This window comes from Schistocerca cancellata, chromosome 1 (assembly GCF_023864275.1).
Source record: "Schistocerca cancellata isolate TAMUIC-IGC-003103 chromosome 1, iqSchCanc2.1, whole genome shotgun sequence".
NCBI lineage: Eukaryota > Metazoa > Arthropoda > Insecta > Orthoptera > Acrididae > Schistocerca > Schistocerca cancellata.
The window spans coordinates 671,898,652-671,910,902 of NC_064626.1; the positions used below are offsets into that span (position 1 = coordinate 671,898,652).

At 42.5% G+C, this 12,251-nt stretch overlaps 1 protein-coding gene across 4 annotated transcripts in view; it reads left to right on the plus strand.

Moving 5' to 3' along the window:
* LOC126183905 (AMP deaminase 2) overlaps window positions 1-12,251 on the plus strand; it is a 450,522-nt gene that overhangs the window by 276,445 nt on the left and 161,826 nt on the right. The gene's annotated exons all lie outside the window — the stretch shown is intronic.

Genomic DNA, 12,251 nt, shown 5'->3' on the forward strand with positions numbered 1-12,251 from the left:
TGACGAGCCATTTGCTTGGCCACCATTGACCAGACCTTTTCAATTGGTGAGAGATCTGGAGAATGTGCTGGCCAGGGCAGCAGTCGAACATTTTGTGTATCCAGAAAGGACTGTACAGGACCTGCAACATGCGGTCTTGCATTATCCTGCTGAAATGTAGGGTTTCGCAGGTATCAAATGAAGGGTAGAGCCATGGGTCGTAACATATCTGAAATGTAACGTCCACTGTTCAAAGTGCCATCAATGCGAAAAAGAGGTGACTGAGACGTGTAACCAATGGCACCCCATACCATCACGCCAGGTGATACACCAGTATGGCGATCGCCGGGTGATACGCCAGTATGGTGATGACGAATACATGCTTCCAATGTGCGTTCACTGCGATGTCGCCAAACCAGGATGCGACCATCATGATGCTGTAAACAGAACCCGGATTCATCCGAAAAATGACGTTTTGCCATTCGAGCACCCAGGTTCATTGTTGAGTACACCATCGCAGGCGCCCCTGTCTGGGATGCAGCATCAAGGATAACCGCAGCCGTGGTCTCAGAGCTGATAGTCCATGCTGCTGCACCCGTCATCGAATTTTTCATGCAGATGCTTGTTGTCTTGCAGACGTCCCCATCTGTTAACTCAGGGATCGAGACGTGACTGCACGATCCATTACAGCCATGCGGATAAGATGCCTGTCATTTCGGCTGCTAGTGATACGACCCATTGGGATCCAGCATGGCATTCCATATTACCCTCCTGAACCCACCGATTCCACATTCTGCTAACAGTCTTCAGATCTTGACCAACACGAGCAGCAGTGTTGCGATACGATAAACCGCAATCGTTATAGACTACAATCCGACCTTTATCAAAGTCTGAAACGTGATGGTACGCATTTCTCCTCCTTACACGAGGCATCACAACAACGTTTCACCAGGCAATGCCGATCAACTGCTGTTTGGGTATGAGAAATTGTTTGGAAACATTCCTCATGTCAGCACGTTGTAGGTGTCGCCACCAGTGCCAACCTTGTGTGAATGCTCTGAACAGCTAATCATTTGCATATCACAGCATCTTCTTCCTGTTGGTTTTATTTTTGTGTCTGTAGCACGTTGTCTTCATGGTGTAGCAATTTTAATGGCCAGTAATGTACTTTCATCTCCTTGTCTCCACCAATTGTGGTTTTGTATGCTTACTGCAATATATTCTTGAAGTTCTTTTCCTTCTTCCAAACCTGTGCAGTCAAACTTCACTCCTTCAAATTTAGGTCCATGAGAGTAGTTGGCCCGTAACTGTGTACTTTCTTTAAAAAAATACGTTCTTACTTTTCTGTGTGTGTTCCATTCTGCTGTCAATTTTTTTACTGATGTGGATAGTAACATATTTTCTCAAAATTATGTTTATCTTGTGCTTGACTTTTTAGGAAATAATTACATTAAACACAATATTGAAAACTACATTTACAAGGAAGGAAGATTAGGATCTAATGTCTCTTTGACATTGAGGTTATTGGAGATGGTACACTGATGAGCCATAATATTATGACCACTGTCCACAATGAGATCAAGTACCACCTGGTTGTGTCGCAGGCAGCTGATATGCTTGGAAAAGTATGTAAGCAGAACAGTGATAAATGGGGAATCACTCTAGTGATGGTATGGGTTGGAAATGGATAAATCTACTGATGCAAGTAGCTTCGACAAAGAGTTGATTATTATGGACCAGTGACTGGGAATAAGCATCTTGGAAATGATAAAATTGGTTAGCTGTTTGCATGCAGCTGTCATGAGCATCTATGGAAAGTTGTAGGATGGTAAAAACATGAGAAGATGACAGTGTTGGACATCCACACCTTATCCCAGGACATGCTCATAGGTGAGTCCACTCTGTAAAAGGAGGATAGTCAGCAGAGCACTTTGCTGGAATCTGGTGGCACAAGTGTGTTGGAGCACACTCTTCAGCGTAAGTTGTTGAAAATAGGGCACCACAGGAGATGCCCCCACAGTGTTTCCACATTGATCCAACAATATCATCAATTACAACCGCAGATGGGACACTGGATGAATGGAATTATGTTGCCTGGTTGGATGAATTGCGTTTCTTCTTAAACAGGGTTGATGGTTGTGTTCAAACATGCCATCATCAAGGCAGACAGTGGCTCAAAACATGCACTGTACTGCATGAACATTATTGCAGACCATGTGCATCACTTTGTGCTCAAGGTCTTCTCTGACAGCTATGGCATCTTTGAGCCATATAACTGACCATGTCACAAGGGCAGAATCGTTTACAGTTGTTTGATGAACATGATAGTGAATTACACTGTTATCATAGCCATCAAATTTTCCCCATCTGAACCAGATGGAACATATCTAGGATGCTATCAGGTGCCAGCTCCAGGCCCACAAACCATGTTCTTTAATTTGTTAGGATTGCATGACATGTGGATAGACATCTGGCGCTATATATCACTGGAAACCTAACAAAGGCTTGTCAAATCCATATCATGCAGAATTGCTGTTGCTTTGTGTTCCAAAAGAGAGACCAATGGACTTAATCAGGTGGTCTTAATATTTTTGCTCATGAGCATACGTACTCTAAAAGTGTATTGGAATGTATTTTGCACACCCCTATTATTTGTCATAATTCCTGTACAATTTGTAAATAGTTGTTCGTAAGTCCATGCATGAACTAGAAGTTTTCTAATTTCATCATTTCATTACATCTCTTTTAGAAGAACTAGTGTTTTCCTATTAACAGTGAACTTTACCATGGTGTGAAACACATCTTCCCTTGTAATCAGTTATTGGTAAAATGAGGGTTATGTAAGCTAACTGTTATGTAGATGAGATAATTTTGATGTAGGATTCTTCTAGTGATTCTTCTTGCCATCTCTCTTTCCCACAAACAGTTTTACGTGATTGTTCCATTCTGAAATGTTCATGGTGCAAAAACATAGGTAGCTAACAGTTGTGATAGTTTCCACACATTCATACACAATAAGCTACTGTTGTTGATTCTTCAAGTAAAGTGGAGTCTCATCATGACCACGTACATTTCACCACAATTTTCTTGAATTGCCACTTCTCTGTATACAGAATTCTGTGTACATGATTATCACCCACAAACAGTCTCGTAGAGCTTCCTACACTATCTAATAAATTGTTGTTATACATTATGAACAGTAATGTTCTTATAAAACTACTAAAGGGTATGTTTGATGCTACTTTTTTTCCCCCCCACTATGAACTAGATTTGGGAGTGTTCTGTCTAATAACAAAGCTTGTCTGACATTCGCTCACTAGGTGAGAGAGAGGAGATAGTCATAGGCTACTGAAAGGTTTTTGCTCATCTCTGTGAGGTGGGACGCTCGGGCCTCATTGACTGCCTGAGTGGTTGGAGGGGAACCCCTTGCCTGCTCTGGACCAGGGGGTGGCCCACAATGGTCCTTACTTGGTGGTCTGCCTTGGCCCCTACCCTTCTCACCTTTTTAGTCTCCTCATTATTTTATATTTGCCATTTTTAATGCTTTGACATTCCTAAAATTTTATCTTCCTTTCAGTGCTGTTTGTTTTCTTGGGACAACAGGGGGTGAGGTAGTGGTGATCAATGCAGATAGTGTATCACCCACTGCATGCCCTGGGGTCCTCCTGCTGCATTATGCTCGCGGTCGCATTCTCGCTTCCCGAGCACAGGGTCCTGGTTTGCTTCCCGACGGGGTCAGGGATTTTCACCTCCCTCGGGATGACTGGGTGTTTGTGTTGTCCTCATCATTTCATCATCATTCATGCAAAAGGCAAGATTGGACTGAGAAAAGGTTGGGAATTTGTACGGGCACTGATAACCACGCAGTTGAGTGCCCCACAACCCAAACAACATCATCATCATCCTGCTGCATTCTGGGCAGACTGTCTCACCCCCCACCCCCTCCCCCAATTCCCTCTCATTCCTTTCCTATTTCTACATGCTTTGATCTTATTGTATCTTGGTTAGAATCAGGGTTTCCAGGATTTGCCTTTAGTATCCTTCCACTGGGGATTATTCATGGTTCAATACATATAGGATGAAGGGACTGATTACCTCTCAGTTTGGTCCCTTTAACTGCAAAAAACCAACCAACCAAGTAACATGGTCAGTTGCAGTTCATGTTACTGTGCACATGAAATGGGTATGCCACATTCAAATTGAGAATAATTCCAAAGTTAGAGAGAAATGTGGATATTGGAAATAAATATGTGCTGTAGGGAGAATTATAAAGAAAAGAAGGAAATATTGAACATACTGATACTGCCCAATTGCTTTGGCCCATGATGTCATCGCCGGCCACAGTGGCCATGCGGTTCTAGGTGCTACAGTCTGGAACCGAGCGAACGCTACGATCGCAGGTTCGAATCCTGCCTCGGGCATGAATGTGTGTGATGTCCTTAGGTTAGTTAGGTTTAATTAGTTCTAAGTTCTAGGCGACTGATGACCTCAGAAGTTAAGTCACATAGTGCTCAGAGCCATTTGAACCATTTGAACCATGATGTCATCAAAGTGGCTGATGGAAGACACACAGAGAAATCCTTTAAATGTAAAATTAGTCTGATAACAATAATAATAATGATTCATGTGAAATCACATACATTTGCTTCATTAACTTACAAATAAGCTGTCACCTAACTTGTCTTAGTGCTTGGTCTACACTAAAAATCAGTCACTCACCACAATACCCATTCCAAAAAATAATATAAAAGCAAAGTAAATATTGTCAGTATTCTGATCAACATTCATTTATCCACAATTGATGTTGCATGCCCCATCTCACAAGTCATGCCCCATCACTACATCACAAGTCAAAGCCGATGTCTGGTATCAGTAGAAGAAAGTAGAGGTTACATATCTGCTTGTTTGTTGAGTTGATGTTTCAGGAATTAGTCCTGTTGGACCTATCCTTCTGCACTGCCCAGCTTGCCCATCGTCTTGAGTGGTCCATTCTTTCTGATGCCTACTCAAGTGACCATTTCCCATTTGCTATCTGTTTGCTGACTCCTACTCCACCTGTTGCACACCCAAATGGCAGCTTACTAAAGCTGACTGGCAGCTTTACTCCTCCCTAGCAACCTTCAAAGAACAAGATTTCCCCAGTTGTGATGACCAGGTAGAATATCTCACAGACGTTATCCTTACTGCTGCGGAATGTTCCATTCCTCGCACTTCCTCTTTACCATGCCATGTGCCAGTCCCTTGGTGGACTGAGGCATGCCGCAATGTAATTAATTCGCACATGGAGACATGCTCTCCATGTTTTTAACCGCCATTCTACTATGGCAAACTGCATTCATCATAAAGAGATGCATCCAAAGTGTCATCACGTTCTTTGTGATAGCTAAAAAGCTAACTGGATTTCATTCACTAGTTCTTTTAACAGTTCCACACTTTCCTCTGTAATGTGGGCCAACTTCCAACCGCTCTCTAGGACCAAGATAAGTTTGCCAATTTCTGGCCTGACAGTAGCAGACGATGTTGTCATTGACCCTATTGCTATCTCCAACACCTTGTGACACCATTTTGTGGAAGATTCACACTCTTCGCACTATCACCCTGCCTTCCCCCGTTGGAAACCAGCAGAGGAGGCTCAGGCGATTCCCTTCTCTTCTCGAATCGTGGGTGCTACAATGCCACCTTTACTATGAGGGAGCTAGATCATGCTCTCACTTAATTCCGATCCTCCAGCCCAGGGCCAGACACTGTCCACATTCACATGTTGCAGCACCTTTCTCTTGGAGGCAAGCACTTTCTTCTTAACATGTACAACTGCGTGTGGGCAGAGGGCACATTTCCCGGACTTTGGCTTGAAGCCACCATCATACCCATACCTAAGCTTGGTAAGTACAAAAACCTTTCTTCTAGCTACCACCCCATCTCTCTCACCAGCTGCTTTTGCAAGGTGATGGAATGTATGATTCATGACTGGCTGCTATGGTGGCTTGAGTCTCACAATTTACTAATGACAGCACAGTGTGAATTTAAAGTGCAGTGCTCTGCAGTTGACCATCTCGTTACTTTGTCCCCCCCATGTCATGAATGGTTTTCTGCGGAAATCCCAGACTGTGGCTGTGTTTTTCAATTTGGAGAAGGCCTAGAACACCTGCTGGAGAACTGGTATCCTCCATACTCTTTACAAGTGGGGCATGTGTGGATTCTGCCTTGTTGGACACCTTTGTCCAGGAAAATGGTGTGCCTCAGGGTTCTGTCCTGAGTGTCGTCCTCTTTGCTATCAACATTAACCCTATAATGGCCTGTCTCCTGCCAGGCATCTCCAGCTCCCTTTTTGTTGACAATTTTGGTGTCTATTGCAGTTCTCCATGGACCTGTCCCACTGAGCGGGGTCTTTGGTGATGACTTGATTGTCTTTTCTCCTGGAGCATCGACAATGGCTTCAGTTTTTCCACTGACAAAACCTTCTGTATGAATTTCTGGCAGTGCAAATGGTTTCTCCCTCCCTCTTTACATCTTAGGCCTGTTGCCCTTTTGTTCATTGAAACTACGAAATTCCTGGGGTTCATGCTCAATAGGTAACTCCCTTGGTCCTCCCATGTGTCTTACCTGGCAGGCCACTGTACGTGGTTCCTCAGTGTCCTATGTGTCATCAATGGTACTTCTTGGGGTGCCGATTGAACGACCCTCTGTTTGTATCGGTCCCGTGTCAGTTCTTTGTAGGGTGCTTTGTTTATGCCTCTGCACATCCATCCCTCTTAAGCCATCTCGACACTATCCACCATTGTGGTATCCATTTGGCCACAGGTGCCTTTTACACTATCCTGGTTGAGAGTCTGTATGCTGAAGCTGCTGAATTACCACTGTCCTACCACCGTGACTTCCTCCTCAGCAGATATGCATGCCATTTGTCTGCCATGGGTGGCCACCCATCCTATGCCTCCTTCAATGATTCCTTTGATTGCCAGTATGGGGCACATCCCTCTTCTCTGTTACCTTCTGAAGTCCATTTTTGGCACTTGCTACAGCGGCTCAACTTCACACTACCTGCAACTTTCCTGGTGGGTGTGAGCCCTTCACCACCTTGGCTATGTGAAGCAGCCCATGTTCACCTTGGCCTTCATTCACTTCCTAAGGACACTACTTCAGCCTAACTCTATCGCCTTAAGTTTCACGACCTTTGCATGGAACCTCGCGATAGTACCTTTGTGGACACTGATGGGTCTCAGACTGACTGTGGGATCGGGTGTGCCTTTGTCAATGGTGCCCGTGTCTTTCTGTATCAGCTCCTAGCACAATGCTCAGTATGTAAAGCTGAACTCTTCATCCTGTATCACAGAGTACGTCAAGTCATGCAGACTTTTCAATTGTGTCCTCTGCTCATACCTGCTCAGCACCCTTCAAAGTCTATGTGTGCTGTACACTGCCCATTCCTTAGTGCAACAGGGCCAGGAAAACTGTCACTTGCTTACTCTTGGTGGAGTCTCTCTGGGTTTCTGGTCATGTTGGTCTGCTAGGAAATGAGGCTGCTGACGCTGCTGCCAAGGCTGCAGTTCTTGTACCTCAGCCCGCTAGTTCCTATATTCCCTCAGATGATCTCTGTGTTGCTGCCTGCCCTTTGGCATCGCCAGTGGTCCTCCCTTCACAGGAATAAGCTCTGGCGTATTAAGTCTCTCCCAGCAGCTTGGACAGCGTCCTCTTGGCCCTCCTGCCGGGAGGAGGTCATTTTAACCAGGCAGCATATCGAGCACTGCCTTTTTAGCCTTTGTCATTTGATAAGTGGTGCTACCCCACCACTTTGTACACATCGTGCCCAAGTTTTAAGTGTCCATGACTTCCTGATGAAATGCCCATTTTTTAACCATTCACATTCCCACTCGGTTTTGCCATCTGTGTTATCAGCCGTTTTAGCAAAAGACATGTGGGCTGTCGACAGTGTTTTATTTTTTTATCCACCAAAGCAATATGGCAAGGGCCATTTAATTTTTAGTTTTGGACCTCCATTTGTAAATGGTGTCTCTTTTAGCCCTTTTTCCACGTCCCTGTTTTTAGCTGTCTTCTCTTATGTCAATTGGGACTGATGCATAGTCATGTTTTAACTCCTCTCTGTCTTCTTGTTTTGACTTGGGCACATATGTCCCCAGTTGTTTTTTGTGCCCTAAATTGAAACAAAACCAAAACCAAATCAATTTTCTGGAGGTCATTCTGCAAATTGTTACTATTTTCTGGTTTGTTACAGACAACTGCTTCATCTGCAAACAGCGTTAGAGAGCATCAGACACTTTCTACTAGATCATTTATATATATTTTAAAAACTAGTGGTACTATCATACATCCTTGGGGTACTCTGTAAATTACATTTACATCTGTTGATTCTATTCCATTAAGAGTGACATGTTGAGTTCTATCTACAAGGAAGTGTTGAATCAAGTTGCAAAACAGTTCTGATACTCAATAAGCTCATTTTTCTCAATAAACAGCATTGCTGGACGGTTTCAAATGCTTTCCTGAAGTCAAGGGACATGGCATCAACCTGAGTGCCATTGTCTATGGTGCTGTGGATATCGTGGAGGAACAGAGCAAGCTGAATTTTGCGAGATCTCTGTTTGCGGAATCCATGTTGATTTTTATAGAGGAGATTTTCCTTCTCCAAAACATCATAATTCTTGAGCTTCAAACATGTTCCATAATTCTACAACAGATTGACATCCACAATATAGGTCTATAATTGTGTGCATCTGTCCTACGCCCCTTCTTAAAAACAGGAATAACCTGTACTTTCTCCCAGTCACGAGGTACCCATCATTGACAAGTGCTCTATGATAAATTACTGCTAGAAGGTGAGCAAGTCCTGCACATATTCTTTGTAGAATCTTACAAATATCTCATCTGGTCCTGATTCCTTTCCACTACTAACCAATTGTAGTCGATTTTCTATTCCAGAATCGGTTATCTCAATATCTCCATCAGGCCCTTGAGCTTTTTTCAATTCGAATCATTTCAGCTGTTTTTCAACACAACTGACACTAACACTGGTTTGAGGATTAAATTGGGGCAATACTCCTGGGTTTTCTCTTTTAAAGGAACATTTGAAGACAGAGTTAAGCATTTCAGCTTTTGCTTTCTGACCCTCAATTTCATTCGTGTCGTATTTACTAGGGACTGGGCAGTTACTTTGGTGCCACTGATAGCCTTTAGATATGACCAGAATTTCTTTAGGTTTTGTGGAAGATCATTTGACAACATTCTGCTATGATAGTTATTGAAGGCTGTATGCATTGCCAAATGCATTTCTTTCAGCATCTCTCTGTCTTTAGTCCTATGCTCTCTTTTACACATGTTAGGCAGTAGTCTCTTCTGTTTCTTTGGAACTTTCTGAGTGACTCTATACCGTGGAGTGGCCCTCCCATTATGAACTATTCTACTGGGTATATATCTATCCAGTGCATGGTCAATTATTCTCTTAAACTTGAGCCATAGTTCCTTACATGTGCCTGCCCTGTGCTGAAAGTTTCAAGTTTCACATTGAGATATAGGTTTTTTTTATCTAGTTTACTGAATGTATATATCTTTCTGCTTGTTTACTTTCCCTTTGTACTTTGGTAATCATTGTTGCCAAAACCATGTCTTGATCACCGATGCCAATTTTGATGTGAACATCCTCAAAGAGGTCAGTTCTTTTTGTTGCCGTTAGATCCAGTATATTTTCCAAATGAGTGGGCTTCCTATCTGTTCTAGGTAGTTTTCAGAGAAGGCATTTAGTTATGTTTCATGCCCACCACTAACAAAACTGAAATTTTCCCAAATGATTGATGAATGATTAAAGTCTCCACTGATGATTGCAGTATGTTTGCGGAACTTACGTACAAGTGACCTGAGGTTTTCTCTAAAGTTTTTGGTTTCATCAGGGGGTAAGTCTGGTGGGTGATAGGATGATCCAGTTATCATTTTATGGCAACCACTGGTACTGAGTGTTGCCCAAACAATCTCACATGGAGCTTCAGTTTCTATCTTGGTGGATTTGAGTTTCTTGTCAACTGTGACAAATACACCACCATTAGCCTATCTTTTTGATATAGACTTAAGTTTTCCACAAAAATTTCACTATCAATTTTGGATTTCAACCAGCTTTCCATAGCTAGCATTATGTGAGCTTCATTGCTTTTCAGGAGCACCTTGTACTTTGGCACTTTGTTGTGAATGCTTCAGCAGATAACCACTAGGATTTTAATACTCTCGCATGTGAGGCATTTCTTTCAACCTTACGCTGATACTTCTGGGTTTTCTACAGCTAGCGCTATCTAGATGGATGAAGAGTTGCCTAATCTAGAAAACCCTTGGATGCGTCCCTCACACGGTCAGGTACATGGGTAGTAGTCTCTGATGTGTAGTGCATCTGACCCATTTAGGTGCATCCTACAGTTCTTAACCCAATGGTGTAAATCCAGGAAGTCACAGACTAGCTTGTCACAGCATTTTAGAAGTCTCTGGTTCAGTCCTTCCACTTGACTCAGAACCAAGGGACCACAATCAGTTCTGGAGACAATGCTGCAAATTGTGAGCTTCTTTGAAATTCTGTGTGCAAGGCTGATCTTCTCAACCTTCTCTGCCAGTTGCTGGAATCGCCCAAGTACGACCTGGGAGCCCAGACAACAAGTGTCGTTTGTTCCAACATGAGCCACAATCTGCACTTGCTTGCACCCTGTTCCCTCAATGGCTGATGGAGTAAACTGTTCCCCATGTTGAACAAGACCCTCGGGCATACACACTTTGTGCACCTGGTGCCCTTTCCTGGCCTTTCTACGATTTCCCATCTGTTCTCCAGAACAGATGAAGTGAGACCCACTGGCTCAGTTTCAGTGAAAGACAGCACCTTGAACTTGTTGGTTAGGGGATTGGTATAACACCCAGTGCCCTCCCTGGTCCCTGTTCCCACTGTACCGGATGCCTAGATCCACTATTAAAATGTCACTCTCAGTCAAGTGGGCAAATAATGAGAGACCATGTACTTTCTACAGAGGAGACAGCATCCACAGTAGCAGATAGTACCTGGGGGTAATCAAAACCACAGATACATGACTCTCAGAAGCTCTTCCAAAAAAAGCCACTTCACAGCAGCTGCCAATCATCTGACAGTAGCAAGGGTGACTTCCAGCTGCTTACAAATGTCAACCAACCTATCTCACGTGCAAGAACAGCATTCATAGTTGGGCTTCATTTTGGCTGGTGCAATGGATTACAGGAAGAAATAACTTTAAACTAAGCCTGCTGATTATCTTTTATATGTGTTGAACTGAAAAATTACTGATTCCCAATAAGAATTTAAGCAAATACACAAATCAAGATTTCTACTAAGGCAACAGAAAAACTTGAGGTAAAACTACAAATTTCCTAAAATGTTTTGATGTTAGTTATAGTTATTCACAAACTGTAGGTAAAATATTCTCTTTAAGGGAAAACTAGATGCAAAGAAATTTTTTAGGTATAATACCTGCTACAGTAACTAAATAACAAATGCCGATTTACCACAGATTGTCTTATACAAAGGACAATCGTAACTTGGAAAAGTCTCAAAACTGCACGTATATCGCATTGATATACTGTGAAATTTGTGGTTATCTATTCTTTAGCAGTAATTGTGGATCACAAATGCCGATACTATTTCTCATGTAATTATACAATGAAATTAGAGAACAGTTGTTTTAATAGAGGTTAGGCCTGCTGTTTTCAAAGATTTTACAAGTGCACAGTTAAGTTGAAACCTACAATGAACGATAACATTAGGAGTTTATCGCGGCACTTGCGAATATTGAAAATTCCACAATATATCACAATACAAATTGTTATTGATACAATCAATGAAAGATTATGTGGAAGTGATCCAAACAGTAAAATACATAAATCTAGAGTTACAATCAGCACACTAATCTTGAACACACTCCCTCGCACAAAGGAAAATTCCAAAATCGGCTTTTACATATAAATAAACATGTGAATTGCATGAATTTTTTACTTAACTGTTTCTGGGCCAACTTCTACGCTGGCGTGCTGAAGTAGAAAAACATTGCAGCACGAGTTTATCTCAGTCAAAATCTAGAAAAATGTGGCGCACCAACAAAGCACGTCCTCTGCTTGTTGCAGCTAACAATGCTGTCCGACCTGGACTTTCCATTCTTAGAAAAATAATTTAACACATTCTACCTAAAGTGTAACCATGATTTTGTTAGAAGCCCAAATAAAACGAACATTGGACCGAGACTAAGTTACATACTTTCATT